General features: G+C 33.1%; 1 pseudogene; it reads right to left on the minus strand.

The window, feature by feature from the left end:
* Positions 1-1,321: 1,321 nt before the first annotated feature.
* On the minus strand, positions 1,322-2,347 carry LOC127858569 (neuropeptide Y receptor type 6-like; annotated as a pseudogene).
* Positions 2,348-23,460: the final 21,113 nt, after the last annotated feature.

Genomic DNA, 23,460 nt, shown 5'->3' on the forward strand with positions numbered 1-23,460 from the left:
GTGAATGTACACATATTTAGTTTAAGAACGAGCTTACATATAGGATTTTATAGGTGATTTTACCGCATAGGATTTTGCTCAAAGAAAAATATGAAATTGAAACTCCCCTGGTCCCTTTTATCATGAATTTACCGATTTTATTACACATGGTAAAACAACAACGGCGAGAAAGGTTTAAATCAAACATAAGGTAGCATTCAATAAGCATACCTCTTAAAACATTTACTATAACATAACAAAAGTAGTTCAAAACTTGTGCAAATAATGGAATTATTTTTCGGACGCATTCCACAATGAAATTGAAATGCAATATAACATAGATAAAGAACGGCCAAGAATACATTAGAAGAGACAATAAACATTTTTGAAAACAATGAAATAAAATTGTGATTCGCATCATAAATGTTAAATGTGGTATTTTAGGAAAACTGAATATTCCACAAACTTTTATCAATTATAATTTACCATTTATTACTTCAGTTTAGATGTAGGCGATTAAGAGTTGTGATATAGCAATTAACATACCATTTCAAATGGATTATGATGTTAACACCATAATAAAATGTCCTTGAATAATCTTTACCAGCATAAAGAAAAAATAATAACATCTTTATTTTCCAAGTGGTTTAACAAAAATATTTTCCAAAAACTGTCCAAACTAAACACGTTTTTGATGAAATACACTGACTCGTGTGTTCCACGTCTTTTTACAGTATCCTCATTACACTACTTAAACATCTTTAGTCTATTTATTGTTTTTATGGTAAGACACCGTCACATCTGTTCTTGTTAAACCGCTTTTATTGTTCTCCTACATACTCGTAAGACATTCCATCTGAAAAAATCAGTCCCTTGTTCCACATTGTTAATTGTTGAGTCCCTCGAACCCCATAACACATTAATCATGTAACATCGATGATGCGTGTTTGACGATCCTTTGAGGCAAACGTTTCATCACGCTTCAGGTATAATACAACTGAAAAACAAGCTCTAAAAAGTTTGTATTTTTTCATGTAATCAATTGTTCGGAGACTCATTAAGATAGGAACCAACACAGTTTTGTCAAAACTTTACTGACACAGCTGATTTTTATACGTGTCTAAAATATCATAATTTGACTAGTAATTGATACATGGACTTTATTTAGTTCGAAATCGCTAACTGTCGAAACAGCAAAACCTTCATCTCTTAGGGTACTCATTCAGTCGGAGATTTACCATCTCAAAACAAAACTCAGTCATAATTCAAGAATCCAAATACATATTTTATTCCTTTCCAAATACCTATTTTATTCCTATCACAAATGATTCTCCAGGTACCCTCAATCGGAGTTATCATGATCATCCGCAACGTTTAAATGTACCCTCTTAGTTTCTGCTTCAAAATATGCTTTCGTGTTCTTCACATTTTCATTACCGTTACTCTCCTTTTGTGGGGATTTATTCATCACGACAGACTGGTTGGTTTCCACGTTTGTGTACTGCGTGAAGTTCCCGTTTGCATTCCGATCACTACTCCGTCGATAAAGACATGGTTACACCAGTTTGAATTCCTTTTTAAAATTATCGTTCATCCATGCGTACAGATAATTGAGCTCATAGCAATAACGTGGGATAAAAGAAAGATTAAAGGAAAATATGGCATCGAATGAAATATGTTATAATATTCGCCGACTAATAAAACCATATTTAATGGTAGCCAACAGCAAACAATAATTGCCACCATGGCAATCAACATTTTATTAGTTCTCCGCTTACGGCGTATCTCCATTTCATCGCGCTCCCTGGATACGCTTCCGGATCCTATTCTCGACACTGACCTTTTCCGATGGGCGAGTGATACTTTTGAATAGCAGTATGTTATAATGCTACAAGGCACTATATATTGAAGTACCAAACTCGTGACGGTAACGAACTGTCTTGTCTTGTCCTTGGGCCAATGCTCTTTGTAAGTCTTCGTTCCATTTCTGTCTTCAATGACTTGATATATACCAAGCGGAAGTGAAATGGATATTGAGATTATCCAGATGGCAATAATCATTAGTATGCTTACGCATGTTTTCACATAGACCGTCGCCAAAAACCCCCGAGTTCATGAAGTATGATAGGGGAGTGAATGGGACTGCAAGCAAGCATATCATGATGTCTGAAATAGCTAGATTTGTTATAAATATGTTCGTAATGGTCTGCATTGCCTTGTTACGCATCACAATGTATACAACCAACGAGTTTCCGCTGAAGCCAATGAAAAACAAGACGACGTAGAGTATGATGAAAACAACCGTCAGTGAAGCGGTCTCTTTCAAAATGTCATGCACCTGAGTGCTATTTGTGCTGTTTGGCGACATTTTGTTTCCGAAAAATGAAGTGCTACGTTACAGAATAGTACTAGAATTGAAACAGGAATACTTTTAAACAAACACGTTTCATGAATCCATTATGAAATCTACTGACGCAGCTGTTTTTACAATATATTGTACCTTTTAACACTTTAAAGGTTGGTCCTCACGATACAATTTGATTAATAATGCCGTCTTCAATTATTCACAATGATTGCTGGTATGTGCCATGTCTGAGGCGACAAATTGTGTTGACGGCATTTGACGATTATGGGTTGGTGGGAAGGTCTTTGATGATTACATCGGCGATATCGATCGTTTGTAACAGTTTTCCCGATTTTCAGACGAGGTAAAGGAGATTCTGTCTTTAACATTGGTGTTATTGCCTGAATATAAATCCGATGTATAATGTCTAACATTTCGTCTGTGGTGAACTATCAGCAATTCCGTCACGCTGGCAGTTTTTCAGACAGTCACAATACTTTGTCTGATTCGGTAACTGAAAATAATGATAAACGGGAGTTAACATCATTCATTTTGAGGCGTTTCCAGACACAATTCAAACAATGAATAAATATGTGGGCTAGTTCCTTTTCAGAATATAGTAACCGAGTTATATCTTCTACCTGAAATGCAGTCATGTATATTATGGATGTTCTTAACAAACATTCATAATATCAATGTGCATAGTCATGCGCGACACATTGGGAATCTAAGCATAACTTTATTACAAACAAATTATCAAATTGGCGTTGTTTGTTTTCAAAAATCACATTACTGTTAATGAAAACCTTAAGTAGTATTGCATTTTTTTTTCAATAAATAGCATTAAAATGCTTCTTTGTAGTTGTAACTTGAGATTCAGAGAAATGGAAATACAACGAATCATGTGGATCAACACGATCGGGTTTAATTTTACGTATAGCAAGACTCTAAATAACGGGAGCGAAGGGGCCTTTTAGAGACAAATACACCTTTGTTCTTCATAAAATTCTATGTCGTTTGTACTCGATAGAATCGCATCATCAAAATGATACTAATGTGTATCTACACAATTAATAAGATAATCGAAAACTCCCTTTATATTGAGCTCTACTCATAGGGAGCACTGACTTTTACGCAATGATAACGTACGCTCGAAGTGCGATTCGCCTGACCCTAAATCACTTTATTGGTTGAGTTAAAAGAATTTCGGACCGTAATCGCTGCTGATATTTATCTCTAAGTAGCAGATTTAGCAGAGTGATGTTTCATGACATGCTACCTTATATATAAGTAAATGGTCTCAGTACCTTTATGATCAACAGCTTCGCTACAAAGAACGTTAGTTAAACTTGTTAAAGCTTGTATACTATGCGAAGATCCGGCGGTTAGGTGACTCGAAAACTGAAATCTATATGGTCATATTGACTGTTAGCATCAGACATATCGAATTAGTTTCACACCTATCTTTAACCCATTTATGCTTAGCGTCTAGAAAAAAGGCCTTGACAAACAGCGTAGACCCAGATAAGACGCCGCATGATGCGGCGTCTCATCAGGGTCCGCGCGTTTTGCTTACAGGAATTTCTGTAAGAAACATTCTAAATATAGAAAAAAATATACTAGACATCCCTAATTTTGGAAATAATTTGATCCAATTTAGAAGGATGGGAGAGTCCACTAGGCATAAATGGGTTAATATTTATACAAAATCACACTCATATCCGAAGTAGTAAGAAAATGTTTCGGTAATTTGTTTATTTTGTTCATTAAATACATGTGTATGAATTGTTTGCTTTTTTTAACAGTATTCAACAGCGAATTCTTCATTTCTGATTAACTTAAAAGAGTTTGTTATATCTGGAAAAAAGTTTGACTAATCGGGAATAAAAGTGTCATTATTATTGAGATGATCGGTACAAGAAGTGTCCATAAAAATTTGGTATCCCACTCTTTAAACATTTAAATTTTCTCAAATACGTTAGTAATCTAAAATGTATCATGTTGTAGCATAAAGGGCTATATCGATCTTTTATTTCCAAAAGTAAGCACGTTCTTGGTTTATTTCCAAATATTTTTATTTAGTTGAAATATGTACTTATAACCCAATTCATGATGATTATCGATAGAATTTGTTTTTTAAATATATCATCCACTGTTTTTTGCACAATTCTTTTTTCGCCATAAAGAAGTGCTATACCAATAATCGACCAAAAATGTCCCGTGTTTGAAAACCAAATGAAAAGAACATAAATGCGAAAAGGGTGAAGAACTCCCCTCTAGCGCGTGGCTCTTATTGCTCTATGTTATCTAAGTACCATCTGCTATCAATGTATCCGCATACCCGGCGTGATGACTTGAGATTGATATTTTCGTGGTTTTCCGCGGGGATATAACATCAATTGTTAGCTTGTATGCTTTTAATTTTACGTGTTACATCTTATAAACTTTTATGCATACATGTATATAATTTATGTATGCAAAAAATAAAAGTAATATATACATGTTGCTTGATCGATATTTATTTTTATGGCATCGAAGGTTGTAACAAATGGTTCAGAACAATACAAAGGTTGGATAAATCTCGGACAATCCTCACTTTTGGTAATGTTTTGTCATATATTTAGATTTAGATTCACAATACCAAAACATTATGACAAATGCGAAGAAGAAATATAAAAAAAGAACGTCGTACATAGTAGCATATAATGGGAAATACGAATATTGATGTTTATGTCTAATTATTTTAGTCGATTGTTTACCGTTAAGGGATGTTGTCCTTTTTACTGTTAGAAAACAAGAACAAGAGTAAATGTACCTCTTTTATATGTATATTACGCTCTTAACTTTTTCGTAAGATGGAAATTTTATTCATCTAACTGTAGTATATAGAAGGAATTCAAGTACCTTAACAATTGAGTTTTGTTAAAAAAGCAAAGTAATGTATAAGAGTTTTAATTATTTGAGTAAGTTGATTAAAGACATGAGTCCTCCTTTGCAATTCATGTGCTAAGAATGAAATATGATAACTTATTAAATAATAGTGTCTGTGATAATTGTAGGATTTGCCGAAGCAGCTGTTAAAGGGAATCATGAACAGCAGCACGCATTCCAAAGAAATGATGTTTTAGTGCGGTGATTTTTTTGTATTGTTTATCACACAGGTTTTGATTTCGTTCGAACCATTAAATGCATACATATTGAAAATCTAAAATTGAAAGGAATACTGTTTCTGAAAAATCCTTATACCATTACCATTACAATTGCAATAACTGATTGACATGCGTTGTGTTTCTGTTTTGTTTTAATTCATGATGACCAAGCTTTTTAGATGAATTCAACTTCAGAAAATTAATCGCGTGAAGTACTTTCTACAGTATTAGTGTAAAAGTTTCTTAACAGGACATGAACAATCTAATATATACACAAAAGAGGAACCCAAACATATGTTATTATGCAAGTTGATGAAACATTATGTAGGCAGCTAAACAAACAGACGAGTCGATAGTGTTATCAATTGTGTGAACATCGCATGTATTATCAATTAACGACAATACAATGTCAACAAATGCAGTTTCATCGCGGGCCTGATAATGTTCTAGCACAATCAATATACAAACCACAAAATAAATAAGCACGAAGTTATATTTTGCAGTCAATCATTGATTACCACGTCACTTAAATGTGAAAAGTATTGAAAAAGGAAAGCAGCTGACATGGCAGTTTCCGTAAAACCGCAAAATTTACTGTAATGGAATAATACAGTAAACCCGTTCATATGACGTTACTGTTTCTGAAATCAGCGTCGAAAACTGTTCTCGTATAATATAAAAAAGCTAACAGTGTGTTTATATTGTTTTATTAAATATCTATAAGTACAGCATATATACTTTTTATCAATGTCAAAACAGAGGACCTGACCAACAAATTTTGCATTTAAATCAATACCAGATTAGCATTCAAATTGAGACATTTATTTTATCATTTTTGCATATAATGTTACAATAGTCACTATTACACAGCAAATTAAACGTTAACAAGCGATGTGTTTGTCAAATACTATGTCTCCATATATTTGACCTTTGACCTTGAAGGATGACTTTGACCTTTCATTACTCATAATGTGCAGCTCCATGAGATACACATGCATGCCAAATATCAAGTTGCTATCTTCAATATTGCAAAAGTGTACATTAAATGAGCGATTTTGACTCATATTTTTTACCGTTTACCTTGAAGGATGACCTTGATCTTTATCTTTCACCACTCAAAATGTGCAGCTCCATGAGATACACATGCATGCCAAATATGAAGTTGCTATCTTCAAAATTGCAAAAGTCATGGCAAATGTTAAAGTTTGCGCAAACAAAGCAACAAACCAACAAACCAACAGACACGGCAAAAACAATATGCCCCCCACTATAGTGGTAGGGGACGTAACAATGTTGAAAGTATATTTAAATTATATTTGTAAGGATAAAAGGGTGCATTATTGTATGACTTAACATACTTTAAACTGTTCACGTGTTCTGGAAAGTCCAGTACTTTTCTTCATTCTTTTCTTGGGAGGCCCATAAAAAGAGCAGATAACTGCAGATTATATAAAATAATTGTATACTCTTAGAAGTCAGGTGTAATTCTTCAACAACGTTTTTTGTTAAGTTGAAACGAGAGCAAAACGATAGCTTGTTTTTTACTAGTAATTAGTACATTGTCAAAAGTGTATAACACTCAGTAGTGACTGCAGCAAAATCCAGACAGCAAACGCATTCGGGCAGTTAGGAGAGCAGCTTCATCGACCAGCTGAACAGATTAATTGGCTGCTAGTCTGCATGCTCTGAAATTATTGTTGAAACCGTATTATAATTTCAGTTTATTGCTCAAAAGAGTATCACAGAAATGCATACAAAGTGTTTCACCAGGGATTCATTGAATTGGTTAGGGATATATCACATAACGTTCAAAAGCTTAACCAAGAATGTATAGGATCAAAAAAGGTCATAACTCATTTGCTTAACTCAGGAAACACGTAATTTTATTCAAAGTATATATTTAAAACGAGAATTCAGTGTCGCAGTAAAACTTGCCTCATTTTTAAAACAAATTCAATGCCACATGTATTTAGTAGACGATAGCTTTGCAAACGTTAATTTATTTTATTTAATTTATGGTATTGGCACTATAAAATATGTGACGTAATGCCAGATTAAACAGTTCAAGCATTTAAAGGGTCTCTGCAAGGTTCGTCTAAGCCGCATAGTACAAATCTAACTGCAGCAAAGAAATCAGGATTGTTTACTAACTTAACGGAATATTGAAATGACCCTGAAGCATTTTAACTCAATTAACATCTTAAATATAAGAACATTATGCAAAATGTTGATGAAACAACAATTGCACTGTTGACAGATAAGAAAACATGACCTACAATTTTGAACAGATATTTAGTTATAACAATCAGACTTCTATTGGCAAGATTAATCCATTAGATTATATGTTGTCATAACACATGCAACACCAGGATCGTCGTGTAAAGTTAAAAAATACATTTACTTTGTTTTGTATAACAGATCTCAACATGATGGTTCCCATGCTCTTTCTTTCCGGAAAATTCGTTTATGGGCTGCACTATTTCACTACATTATGGCATATGCCGGTTACGATTTATCCTTAAAACAAATATTTATTATTTTTTCTGCTAATATATTTATGGTATCACTTCCAGTCGTGAAATACAAGACGACAAAAAAGTTAGTCACTTAAGTTTCTTGCTTTTATCCTATGTAGATACAGACGTGTATTACTAGTATAGTTAAAATAAGCTTGCGCCTCTAGTTATTTGTTATATGTTCTGAAATATAGCGTAATCGCTGCAATCGTATTATTCCAATACTATTAAACCAAATCATTATAAAATAACACGTTAACCATTATATTACACACGTTTTTTTATGGTTCAATTTTAGATAAATACAATTTAACTCTGAATGTCCTTTTTCCTGAAACCCAATACATAATATCCATTTAATCATATATCGAGTGACTTATTCCTGTGATTTAGCATGGTAAAATTTCCCGGACTCTGATCGTAATTTGTACATATTGTTCTTTTTTACAAAACAACCATAAACACATCAAAACAATAATACTTGAAACGGTATAATTAAATTTAATACATAGTACATGTAAGCAATTGCATAAATATGTTAATATTCATTTAAATAAACTTTGCATTTTAATATCAGACGCCTTCTTGTTTCCTAAACGTGTTTGAAATTGCACACTTCAAATTATGTTTATTCCAAACAGATATTTCAGATAGCACAATAATGCAAAAAAAACTGTCATGGTCTTTTTTATTCTTTTTTGCGTGTCTTTGGTAAAATCTATATAAAAGTAATAACAATTATTATTTTGTTTCCCTACCGTTGTTATTTTTCTCGCTTAACACGCAATCCGTCTGAAAGCACAATTACAAATACAAAAATGATAAAAAAAATTAAAAACCTACTGGAGCGTCACTCGGAATTCGATAACTTTCATATACACATTTTGATGGATTTGTTAAGTTATTTCGCATAGACATTTTAATACAATAATTATCATGGGGTGCAAACCATTATACTAACAGTATCAGTGAAAAATTGATACTTTAAACAGATTATCAAGATAAAACACGTGTGTGAAGTTAGCCTATTTAGCCTATTTAGCCTATTTAGTACATAGATTGAAACAAACATCCTATTTAGCCTATTTAGCCAATTTAACAGCCTCTTCAGCCTTTTTAGCCTATTTTAGCCTATTTAGCCTATTTAGTAAATAGGTTGAAACATACATCCTATTTAGCCTATTTAGCCTATTTAACAACATTTTCAGCCTATTTAGCCTATTTAGCCTATTTAGTATATAGGTTGAAACACACATCCAATTTAGCCTATTTAGCCTATTTAACAGCCTTTTCAGCCTATTTAGCCTATTTAGTACATAGGTTGAAACAAACATCCTATTTAGCCTATTTAGCCTATTTAGTACATATGTTGAAACAAACATCCTATTTAGCCTATTTAACAGCTTCTTCAGCCTTTTTAGCCTATTTTAGCCTATTTAGCCTATTTAGTAAATAGGTTGAAACATACATCCTATTTAGCCTATTTAGCCTATTTAGCCTATTTAACAGCATTTTCAGCCTATTTAGCCTATTTAGCCTATTAAGTATATAGGTTGAATCGTACATCCTATTTAGCATATTTAGCCTATTTAACAGCCTTTTCAGTTTATTTTGCCTATTTAGCCTATTTAGTACATAGGTTGAACCATACATCCTATTAAGCCTATTTAACAACATTTTCAGCCTATTTAGCCTATTAAGTACATAGTTAACAGCATTTTCAGCCTATTTAGCCTATTTAACAGCATTGTAATTATATTTAGCCTATTTAGTACATACGTTGAAACATGCATCCTATTTAGCGTATTTAGCATATTAAACAGCCTATTTAGAAAGTTTAGTACATAGGTTGAAACATACATTGTATTTAGCCTATTTTGCCTATTTAACAACCTTTTCAGCCTATTTAGCACATACCTATTTAGCCTATTTAACATCCTTTTCAGCCTATTAAGCATATTCAGTACATAATATTGAAACAAACATCCTATTTAGCCTATTTAGCCAATTTAATAGCCTCTTCAGCCTTTTTAGCCTATTTAAGCCTATTTAGCCTATTTAGTAAATAGGTTGAAACATACATCCTATGTAGCCTCTTTTACAGCATTTTCAGCCTATTTAGCCTATTTAGTACATTAGTTGAAACATACATCCTATTTAGCCTATTTAGTCAATTTAACAGCCTCTTCAGCCTTTTTAGCCTATTTAGTAAAAAGGTTGAAACATATATCCTAATTAGCCAATTCAGCCTATTTAACAGCATTTTCAGCCTATGTAGCCTATTTAGTACATTAGTTGAAACATACATACTATTTAGCCTATTTAGCATATTTAACAGCCAATTTAGAAAGTAAAGTACATGTGTTGAAATATACATTGTATTTAGCCTATATAGCCAATATAACAGCCTTTTCAGCCTATTTAGCACATGCCTTTTAGCCTATTTAACATCCTTTTCAGCCTATTTAGCCTATTTAGTACATAGGTTGAAACAAACAACATTCTAGTTAGCCTATTTAACAGCCTTTTCAGCCTATTTAGCTTATCCAGTACATAGGTTGAAAAATACATCATATTTAGCCTATTTAACAGCATTGTCAGCATATTTAGCCTATTTAGTCAATAGGTTGAAACATACATCCTATTTAGCCTATTAAGCCAATTTAACAGCCTCTTCAGCCTTTTTAGCGTATTTTAGCGTATTGAGCCTATTTAGTAAATAGGTTGAAACATACATCCTTTTAGCATATTTAGCCTATTTAACAGCATTGTCAGCCTATTTAGCCTATTTAGTACATAAGTTGAAACATACATCCTATTTAGCCTATTTAACAGCCTTTTCAGTCTGTTTTGCTTATTTAGTACATAGATTGAAAAATACATCCTATTTAGCCTATTTAACAGCATTTTCGGTATATGTAGCCTATTTAGTACACAGGTTGAAACATACATCCTATTTAGCTCATTTTAGCCAATTTAACAGCATTTTCAGCCTATTTAGGCCCTTTAGCCTATCTAACAGCCTTTTCTGCCTATTTGAGTACATAGGTTGTAACATACATCCTATTTAGCCTATTTAGTCTATTAAACAGCATTTTCAGCCTATTTAGCCGATTTAGTACATAGGTTGAAAAATACGTTCTATTGAGCCTATTTAACAGTCTTTTCAGCCTATAAGTACATAGTTTAGTCTATTTAGCCTATTTAACTGCCTTTTCAGCCTATTCAGCCTATTTAGTACATAGGTTGAAATATGCACCCTATTTCGCCTATTTAACAGCCTTTTCAGCCTGTTTAGTACATAGGTTGAAACATACATTATATTTAGCCTATTTAACAGCCTTTTCAGCCTATTTAGCCTATTTAGTAAATAGGTTGAACCATAAATTCTATTTAGCCTATTTAGCCTATTTAGCCTTTTTAACAGCATTTTCAACCTATTTAGCCTATTTAGTACATAGGTTGAAACATACACTCTATTAATCCTATTTAACAGCCTTTTCAGCCTATTTAGTACATAGGTTGAAATATATACCCTATTTAGCCTTTTGAACAGCCTTTTCAGCCTATTTAGCCTATTAAGTACATAGGTTGAAACATACATTCTATTTAGTCTATTTAGCCTATTTAACACGATTCTATCCTATTTAGCATGTTAAGTACATAGGTTGAAAAAACATCCTATTAATCCTATTTAACAGCCTTTTCAGCCTTTTTAGCCTATTTAGTACATATGTTGAAACAATCAACATCCTATTTAGCCTATTTAACAGCTTTTTCAGCCTATTTAGCTTATTTAGAACATAGGTTGAAAAATACATCCTATTTAGCCTTTTTTTACAGAATGTTCAACATATATGCCTATTTAGCCTATGCAGTACATAGGTCTTAATATACATCCTATTTAGCCTTTTTAACAGCCTTTTCAGCCTATTTAGCCTAAGTACATAGGTTCAAACATACATCATATTTAGCCTATTTGGCTTATTTCACAGCTTTTTCAGCCTAATTAGCCAAATTAGAAAGTTTAGAACGAATGTTAAAAATTACTTCCTATTTAGTATATTAAACAGCTTATTGAAAATATGTGGCAAGTTTAGTTCATAGGTAGAAATATACATCCTGTTTAGCCTATTTAGCTCAGAGGTTGAAACATAGATCATATTTAGCAAATTTAAAAGCCTTTTCAGCTTATTTAGTACATATGTTGAACATAATATCCTATTTAGCCTATTGAACAGCCTTTTCAACCTATTAAGTACATAGGTTGAAACATACTCAGTACATCCTATTTAGCCTATTAAACCGCCTTTTCAGCCTATAAGCCTATTTAGCCTTTTTAGTACAAAGGTTGAAACATACATTCTATTAAGCCTATTAAACCGCCTTTTCAGCATATTTAGCCTATTTAGTACAAAGGTTCAAACATACATCCTAGTTAGCCTATTTAGCTTATTTAACAGCCTTTTCATCTTATTTAGAAAGTTAAGTACAAAGGTTTTCAAAAAAACATCCTATTCAGCCTAGCCTTTTTAGCCATATTACAAGTTTAGTACATACGTAGACATATACATCATGTTTAGCCTATTAAACATCCTATTTAGTCTATTTAACAGCCTCTTCAGCCTATTCAGAAAGTTTAGAACAAAGATTAAAAAATACATCCTATTTAGCCTATTTAACAGCCTTTCAGCCTTTTAGAAAGTTTAGTACAAAGGTTAAAAATACATCTTATTTATTATTTAACAGCTTATTTAGCCTATTTAGCCAGTTAAGTACACACGTACACATAAACATCCTTTTTAGCCTATTTAGCTAGCCTATTTAACATCCTATTTAGCCTTTTTAGTCTATTTAACAGCCTTTTCAGCCTATTTAGAAAGTTTAGTACAAAGGTTTAAACATACATCCTATTTAGCCTATTTAATAGCCTTTTCAGCCTATTTAGCCTATCTAGAAAGTAAATACAAAGGTTAAAAAATACATCTTATTTAGCCTTTTTTTTAGCAATTTTAGTAAATAAGTAGACACATACATCCTATTTAACAGCCTATTTAGCAAGTTAAGTACATACGTAGACACATACATCCTATGTAGCCTATTTAACAGCCTATTTAGCAATTTTAGTAAATACGTAGACACATACATCCTTTTTGACAGCCTTTTTAGCAAGATTAGTACATACGTAGACACATACATCGTATAAAGCCTATTTAGCCTTTTAACAGCATGTTTAGCAAGTAGGTAAAAATGCCAGAGGTAAAAATGCCATAGGTAAAAATGCCAGAGGTAAAAATTGCCAAAGTAAAAATGCCAGATGTAAAGTGGTAAAAATGCCATAGGTAAAAATGCCAGATGTTATATAGTAAAATAACGTTTTGAGCAATTTTCTTAAGAATATTGAGTATTGTAGGGGTTAAGTGAATGTTTAAAATCCGCAATTGATTCAGACAAAAGTGCAGATAAGTATTATGTACAAAATTTCAGATGTGGGGGGAGGGGAATTTACTCTGTAATAAATCTATATATTATCGGCTCTAAGTTAAAATGCTTTAATTAGCTATACGTATCAATACATGCCTCATTTAATAATTAATGTAAACATAATCACCATCAAAACCCTGCTTGTTTGTCACATTGCTTTAATAATTTATTGTCCTCAAAAATCAAAAGATTCCATTACATCAATAAAAATAGCTTTTAAAAGGAGTTTAACAAGTGTTATTTAATGACCGATTCATCAAAGAAACAACAAATCCCAACCAATAAACAGAACGAATAAAGCACAATAACAAAATTATAGTCTAAATTTATTAGTGAGACAAGTAGAATAAAAATATCATGTTCAATAAGAAATGTTTCCGTACAATACTCAATATCCTTAAAAAATATTGCTCAAAACTCTATTTTACTTTTTTAACATCTGGCATTTTTACCTATGGCATTTTTACCTATGGCATTTTTACCACTTTACATCTGGCATTTTTACCTCTGGCATTTTTACCTCTGGTATTTTTACCTATGGCATTTTTTCCTCTGGCATTTTTACCGCACACCACGTAGACACACTCATCCTATTTAGCCTATTTAACAGCCTTTTCAGCCTATTTATAAAGTTGAGTACAGAGATTAAAAATACATCCTTTTTAGCCTATTTAACAGTCTATTTAGCAAGTTAAGTACATACGTAGATATATATCCTTTTTAGCTATTTATCCTATTTTACATCATATTTAAACCCATTTAGACTATTTAACAGCCTTTTCGGCCCATTTAGAAAGTTAAGTACAAAGGTTAAAACATACATCATATTTAGCCCATTTAACCGCCTATTTAGCCTTTTTAGCAAGTTTAGTACATATGTAGACATAAATATCCTATTTAGCCAATTTTACAGCCTATTTAGAAATTATGTAGACACATAAATCCTTATTAACTCATACATCCTACTTAGCATATTCAGCCTATTTAACAGCTAATTCTGAAAGCTTAGTACATATGTAGACGCATACATCCAAATAAGCCCATTTAACAGGTTATTGAGCCTATTTAACAAGTTAAGTACATACGTAGGCACGTGCATCCTTTTTAGCCTATTTAACAGCCTTTTTATCATATTTAGCAAAGTTAGTACATAAGTTGACACATAAATCCTATTTAGCCTATTTAGCAAGTTTAGAACATACATGAATGTAGACTCATACAACCTAATTAGAATATTAAGCCTATTTAACAGCCAATTTAGCAAGCTTAGTACATACGTAGACGCACACATTCAATTTAGCCATTTTAACAGGCTATTTAGCGTATTTAGCAAGTTTCATACATACGTAGACACATACATCCTATTTAATAGCGTATTTAGCTTATTTAGCAGGTTTTGTACATATATAGACATATTCATCATATTTAGCATATTTTGCCTATTGAACAGCCTATTCAGGCTTATTATCCTATTTATAAAGTTAAGTACATAGTTTCATACATGCATCCCATTTATGATATGTATTAGCCTTTTTTTAGCCGTTTAGCCTACTAGTATTTAGCAAGTTAAGTACAATGGTTAATGCAGGCATCATATTAAGTATATTTAATGACCTTTTCAATCTTTTTAGACTATAGCAAGTTTAGTACAAAGGTTTTCTCATACAGCATGAGTGGCCTATATATTAATCGTTATTGAGCATATTTAGTAAGTTCAGTAAATAGATTCAAACAAACATCGCATCTGGCTTATTGTATATCCATTTCAGCCTATTTACCACGCGCAGTACATAGGTTGAAACGTACAACCTATTTAGCCTATTAAACAGTCTTTCAGCCTATTTATCATGTTTAGTATATAGGTTCAAACATACATCCTACCGGTAGTTAGCCTATTGAAATGCTTATTTATCAATCTTTTCTGCTTGTTTAGAAAGTTTAGTACATATGTTGAAATATACATCATAAAAAGTCTATTTAGCCTATTTTAAAGCCTTTTCAGCCCATTTAGCAAGTGTAGTACATAAGTGCAAACATACAACTTTTAAAGCCAATTTACACAGCTTTTAAACCTATCTAGCAAGTTTAAAGTATGGTTATTACATACCGGGCATGTGTTTTTCCCAGTGTACACCAGTCCCCCACACACACCATCCACGCCACAAACAGATGGAGACTAAATCAAAATTAAATGTCATCTTTGTAAAAATTTAAATATCTTCAATTAAAACTTAAGTACATAGGAATTGTTACTAGTAAATATTAGAAGTGCGGTTTCAATATTAGTTGCCATTGTTAATTCCCTTCATAACTTACAATGTTAACCAGTTCATAAAACTATCGTCCAACTTCAATATTCTACCATTACTTATAAATTGTATAATGCATATATAATGTAGGTTATGAGCTTGTATATACGTTATTGCTGAATTTATAAATATTGTTGTTGTCGCTGCTTTTGAATAATGTTATGTATATGTATATAAATTGGGGCAAGGAAAATGCAAGCCATCTGTCATTTCCGGTATTTAAATACATGTACATGTATTGTGATCGACCATATTTAAGAAACAATTAATTTGTAAAAAAAATACATTTACCTATCAACATTGAAAGGCAGTCCGCGCAGAAATATCATAATTGAATATGTATTCTAATAGCGAAAATAGGGGAAGAATATTCGGGAGCCGATTGCCTGAGTGACAAAGCAAACTGATGCCGATTTTCCAAGAGGACAATTTATTCGAGGGTCATTTGTCCTAGTGGACAAATTTACGAGGAACCCATTGTCCGGGAATGCCAAAAACGCAGGGAGCCGATTTGCCGGGTGCCGTTTATCTGGATACAATGTGTTTGGACCTTTTAACATGTTAACCTATTTGTAAGATAATTAAACATAATATGCATGTTTACAAATTAATTAGTACTGTCCCCCTACTCTAGCTCTAACGGACATAAATTCAGTTCGGACGACTACCAACGTTTTGAGCTTCAAATGAGCTCATCCAATTTTACTAACAATTGAGATAGTAGTTTTATTAAATAAACACAATTTAGTATTTTCCATAGCATCGATACTTGAATCCAAAATAGATTATACACCAGTAACACATGTGGAACTGCACAATAAAAATGCCACAAAGCAAATAACATTTGGGGCGGGCAGACGTTACTATATTATGTCTGGAGTGTCGTGTGTCATTTAAAGTTAAGTTATATAATTAAGCGTCAACAGTATTATTTACTGAAAGTTTTGTCGACAGAGCATCAAAACAGACTTTCGCCTGGTTGAAATTGATTCATTACACCGTGCGATAGTCTAATTTATTACCGAATAATTATTCGTATCCCTGATTCGTTGAGATGTAACGTAAAAACCAAATATCTGAGCAGGATCATCACTCATTATCACATGAATGCTGAAACATACATGTCTTAAGGCGTGACAGTGTGCACGATGTTGCACGTATATTTTGTTAAATTGGTCTTTTTGAATTAAGTTAGATAAATATATCCAATTGAACATCATGAACTACACTTAATTTTGTCAAGAACTCGGCAATATCAACGCAAAAATAACAGTAAAAAAATCCGAGAGCCAGCTTACATGCGCGAAGTAATAATAATAAACAAGAATCCGGGAGCCAAAATGCCCCGCCTGCGCGTATGGGTGAAAAATGGTTACACTAAACCTATATTTCTCACAGGCAAAAATGTCGCGTAATACGCTAAATAGGTTGCACCTGGCTCCGATCCTAATTAAAAGTCCCGGCCGAAACTAGTTCAGCCCGATGGGCAGTCGACGGCTGGTCAGCGTGCACTAGGTCTCTTCCGGGGGATAACTCTTGTTCGTCCGAAAGGGGCCCTTCAAGAGGCATACCCGCTCACTGGGAAATGACGCATACGAGATGAAGGCTAAATAGGCTGCATGCACGGGGCCGATCCTAATTAAAAGTCCCGGCCGAAACTAGTTCAGCCCGATGGGCAGTCGACGGCTGGTCAGCGTGCACTAGGTCTCTTCCGGGGGATAACTCTTGTTCGTCCGAAAGCGGCCCTTAAAGGGGCATACCCGCTCACAGGCAAAAATGTCGCGTAATACGCTAAATAGGTTGCACCTGGCTCCGATCCTAATTAAAAGTCCCGGCCGAAACTAGGTCAGCCCGACAGGCAGTCGACGGCTGGTCAGCGTGCACTAGGTCTCTTCCGGGGGATAACTCTTGTTCGTTGTATGTTTCAACCTATGTATTAAATAGGCTAAATAGGCTGAAAATGCTATTAAATAGGCTAAATAGACTAATTAGGATGTACCGTATGTTTCAACATTTGTACTACACTTTCTAAATAGGCTGAAAGGCTGTTAAATAGGATAAATAGGCTAAATACGATGTATGTTTCAAGCTGCTAAATAGGCTGAAAAGGCTTTTAAATGGGCTAAACAGGCTTAATACGATGTATGTTTCAAACTATGTTATAAACTTTCTAAATAGGCTGAAAAGGCTTTAAATATGCTCAATAGGCTAAATAGGATGTATGTTTCAACCTATATACTAAATAGGCTAAATAGGCTGTTAAATAGGCTAAATCGGCAAAATAGGATGCATGTTTCAACCTATGTACTAAATAGGCTAAATATGCTAAATATGCTGAAAATGCTGTTAACTATGTACTTAATAGGCTAAATAGGCTGAAAATGCTGTTAAATATGCTAAATAGGATGTATGTTTCAACCTATATACTAAATAGGCTAAATAGGCTGAAAATGGTGTTAAAAAGGCTAAATAGGCTAAATATGCAAAATAGGATGTATGTTTCAACCTATATACTAAATAGGCTAAATAGGCTAAATAGGCTGAAAATGCTGTTAAAAAGGCTAAATAGGCTAAATATGCAAAATAGGATGTATGTTTCAACCTATATACTAAATAGGCTAAATAGGCTAAATCGGCTAAATAGGATGCATGTTTCAACCTATGTGCTAAATAGGCTTAATAGGGTAAATAGGCTGAAAATGCTGTTAACTATGTACTTTATAGGCTAAATAGGCTGAAAATGCTGTTAAATAGGCTAAATATGCTAAATAGGATGTATGTTTCAACCTATGTTATAAATAGGCTAAATAGGCTTAATAGGCTGAAAAGGCTATTACATAGGCTAAATAGGCGAAAATAGGCTAAAAAGGCTATATAGGCTGAAAATGCTGATAAATAGGCTAAATAGGCTACATAGGATGTATGTTTCAACCTATTTACTTAATAGGTTAAATAGGCTAAAACAGGCTAAAAAGGCTGAAGAGGCTGTTAAATTGGCTAAATAGGCTAAATAGGATGTTTGTTTCAACCTATGTAATTAATAGGCTAAATAGGCTGAAAAGGCTGTTAAATGAACTAAATAGGCTAAAAATGCTGTTAAATGGGCCAAATAGGCTAAATAGGATGTATGTTTCAACCTATGTACTAAATAGGCTAAATAGGCTAAAATAGGCTAAAAAGGCTGAAGAGGCTGTTAAATTGGCTAAATAGGCTAAATAGGATGTTTGTTTCAACCTATGTACTAAATAGGCTAAATAGGCTAAATAGGCTAACTTCACACACGTAGATAAAACGGAGATTGTTTTTGTCTAATTGGGTTAACTAAGAAATGTAAAGTTACGTTTAGTTAATGATTATTTAGTAACCCCTAGATCTGACTATAGATATGTTGCTTCCAATATAAAGTAATTTGAATAATTACTCGCGCATTTCGTGTGCTGAAGGTTCACGTTAAGGGGGATATAATTCTTAATTAGTCTGGTTTCATCGCGTATTCCCACATCCAATTTATGACGGTCAAACGATTCTTATTTAGGCTAACACAATTAATAGCTGAAATGAAACCCATACTTATATTTGTAGATTTAATTCTATACTCGTTCATTTTATGCAACAAACATATTTGTCGTGGTCTCCAGGGGGGAAGCAGGTGGCATTATCTTTTTATTCTACCGTAGGCAATATATCGATTAAATTATCCTTACCCATAAATCGTATCACGCAACAAGAGTGTTATTACTTTGTTGTTGATATATTTGCTAACACAACCGATGTGATCTGAATTCACCAATTCAATCAACTTATATTTGTGCATATTTTATGCCATACAACTAAATAATCGACATCTATGAATACGAGTATTTTCTTAGAAGTTCCTATGTCCATATAATGGTAAACTAAAATCGGCGATGACTCGATGTATTGCAACCATACAAATATATTACAACGTATAAAGCTTCTTCGCATAAGAAATCGCTCGATTTAATAGTGAAAGTATAGTTTGAACGCATTATCGTTTTCGCACTAAATTAGTAAAGCATCGTTTACGAATTGATTATAAAGTATTCTATGATTTAGAACAGTATAATATAAAAAATACATACACTTTCGATATTTTAACATCCTTGTTGTCTTGCGCATTAATTGTAAAACATTCTATTAACGCAAAACAGGTATGCAAATTATCTTCATTCGAATTCACTGCGCAAGTGAAAATCACCGTTCTTCTTTTTCGCTGGAAATCACACACAGCTTTATTTCGGACGTCTTAGTACATATTTTATAGAATTTGGAAGTCATTTTTAATAATTCTTTATAACGACGTGTCTTATGCGATACTATGCATGACGTAATTAGTCTGAATTCGTCCTGACAGTATTTGTGGTCGGCATAACATGACTGAGTTGTCTTTAAAGAAAAAAATGCTTCTGTGATCGAAACTATAATACACGTGTTTGTTCATTGTAATTGTAGTGGTGATGCAGCATGTGTTACAACATGCCATAAGTGTTGTAATAATTACTTTTGATGTGTACAAATACACTTTGGAGAATGCTTTTCCTGCTCTGGTTATGTTAAACAAGTAAAAATGATATTTCATATAGATGATTCCACGGAATATATACATAAAAAATGTTTAAGCTAGACTTGATGTGTTTTATGGGGATCGTTATTGTAAATGCATAAGCCTCAACATCATAATCAAACTTTAGTCATGGTAGTTACGTTCGATTGCAGTAAACTTCATCCTAAAAACATCAATAAAACGAAATGTTAACGGGAAGTCATTTAGAGTTTAATTGCATGATGGTCATATTTTAAGCTAAATATCAAAAACTTCATCTCTTGGGGTACTCATTCAGTCGGAGAAGTACCATCTCAAAACACAAGTCAGTCATAAAGAATCAAACTCAATGTTTTATTCCTATCACAAATGGGCTTTATGAAAGTTATAAATGGAGATAGCATGGTCGTCCGTATATTTTTAAAGAACCTCCTCAGTTTCTGATTAAAGATAGGCTGAAGAGTTCTTCGCATTTACATTACCCTTACTCTCCTTCTGTAGTGATTCATTCATCACGACATACTGGTCGGTTTCTATGTGCGTGTACTGTGCGATTTTTCAGTTTGAATTCCGATCACTATTCCGTCGATAAAGACATGGCGACACAAGTTTGAATTCTCTTTCAAAATTATCGCTCGCTCATCCATGCCACAGAAAAGGATTATCAATAATTGAATTCATAGCAGTAACATGGGACAAAATAAAGATCAAATGAAAATATGGCATCTCATGAAATATGTTAAAACATTCACCGACTAATAGAAACATATTTAACGGTAGCCAACATTAAACACACATGGTCACCATGGAAATCAACATTTTATTAATTCACCGCTTACAGCGTTTCTACATTTCGTCGCGTTCCCTGGAAACGCTACCGGATCCTATTTTGGACTTGAACCTTTTCCGAAGGGCGATTGATAATTTTGGATAGCAGTATGTTTCAAGGCACGGTGAACTGAAGTACCAACTTCGTGACGGTAAAGAACTGTCTTGCCTGGTCATTGGTCCAATACTATTTGCAAGACTGCGTTCCATGTGTGTATGATGTATAGCTATTTGTTATAAATATGTTCAAAATGTCTGGCAGCACAATGCTGTTTGTGCTGTTCGATGACATTGTGTGACCGTATAATGAATTGTTATGTTAGAGTAACCTAACATAATTAAAACACAAATTATTTTTATTAAAAAGGTTCTTTGAATCCATGATACAAATCAAAGCGCTGAAGGCACTGAATTTGTTCGCTGATGTATAATCTTAGACGCAACTCAGTTTTCAAAATTATTTTATTGCTTTTTATATCGCAAGTTTAAAATGACCACAACCCATTCAAACTTATAAAAAGTGTGTCTTAAAACCCAGGTCGAGATGTGTTGTTTTTTCAAATCATTGATACAGCTAATTAGTGTGCACAGGCTAATCTTATTTGACATGTATTAAGCCTCGTTTTCCCTGATAACAGCCAATATGTATAGATTTCAATGATAAAATCTAGACTGACCAACGTTGTCTTACATGCTGCTACATACATAGTATGTACTGTACCAGTGACAACAGGCAGATGCGGTGGTTAAATCAGACGCTTTTAGCATTCTGTCGTCTGCTAAATTTTACTGGAGTTATCCACACAGGCAGTCGCGGGTTACGGTTCCTAGCGTAGCTAATGCATACTTATTTGCAAAATTCGGTCTGCATTATTTGTGAGCTAACGTTCACAAATAAAAACAATCAATGCTGTGTGTTTGTCAATTCAATATTGTACTTTTTACACTTAAAGGTTTGGTCGTTTCATCTTCAGCTTGATTATTACTGCCTTCATCAATTATTACCAATCGTTGATGCGATGTGCCACGTAATTTTGTTCGAATTAAGAAGCTATAGATTGCTGGAAATGCTGTGTGTTTGTCAATTCAATATTGTACTTTTTACACTAAAAGGTTTGGTCGTTTCATCTTCAGCTTGATTATTACTGCCTTCATCAATTATTCACAATCGCTGATGCAATGTGCCACGTATTTTTGTTCGAATTAAGAAGCTATAGATTGCTGGAAATGTCTGTGCTGTTTACACCGGCGATATCGATCTGTTGTAACTATGTTCTCGAGTTTCAGAAGATGTTTTGTAGATTCTGGTGTTATTGCCTGGATACACATCTAATTTATAATTTCTCACATTTATCTGTGTTGTCCAATTATCAATGCCGACACGCTGGCACGTTGTCGCAAAATCACAATTTAGCGTCAGAAACTTTTCCCGAAAATCAGGATAAAAGTAGGGTAAGATAATGCAATTTAAGGCATTTTGGCACACTGAAAAATGCATAAATCTTTGTGAAAGTCCCGATACAATATATATATGCATTAACTAACACATTTCTCATTTTTGTTTTCACGACATTTAAATTGCATTACATTTTATCGGCTTACTCGAAACCACACCCTTCAAAGAAATGCATTTTGTTTCAATGGAGTGTTCATGCATAATTGTATACTTAAGCGTCAAACACAGTCGCATTTATATTGAAACAATGGTATGCTGCTTAAACTATTAAAATTAAAATTTTATATAAAATTTAAACATTAATTATATTTGTTTCTATGCGAGAAGCAAGTTTAGTTTGACGCTTATGAGTGGTGATGATAACTTATGATAACGTTTCTATTTTCAACAGTATATTGATGTTTCTGTGGACCGACTAATTTAGGTTTGACTGGTTTGATTAAAAAAACACAATGCAATCCTTAAACAAATTTAATCATTCAAGATTAAAACATATAAGGGTTGAAACCGGTTTTCTCTTAAATCGTTCTGCGTGTAATAACACAGTATGCTTCAAACATGTTATTAGCTTTCAATTTTTAGATAGAAAATCGCCATTAATATCATCGTAAGAACGACATTTAACTCTTAACATAGCTAATGGCATTCATGTTCAATTAACCATATGCATGCTCGGAATCTAATTAAAAAAGGGAAATGCTTATTTAAATAAAATTGTGAAACGCAAATCGCAAATGAGGAATAGTCGTATGTCTATATCAAGCAGTAATTTATATAATTAAACCAGAATCTTCTCTTACCAGAGTGTTGTTTTCTTTCTTTTTTCTGAAT

Source organism: Dreissena polymorpha, chromosome 14 (assembly GCF_020536995.1).
Source record: "Dreissena polymorpha isolate Duluth1 chromosome 14, UMN_Dpol_1.0, whole genome shotgun sequence".
NCBI lineage: Eukaryota > Metazoa > Mollusca > Bivalvia > Myida > Dreissenidae > Dreissena > Dreissena polymorpha.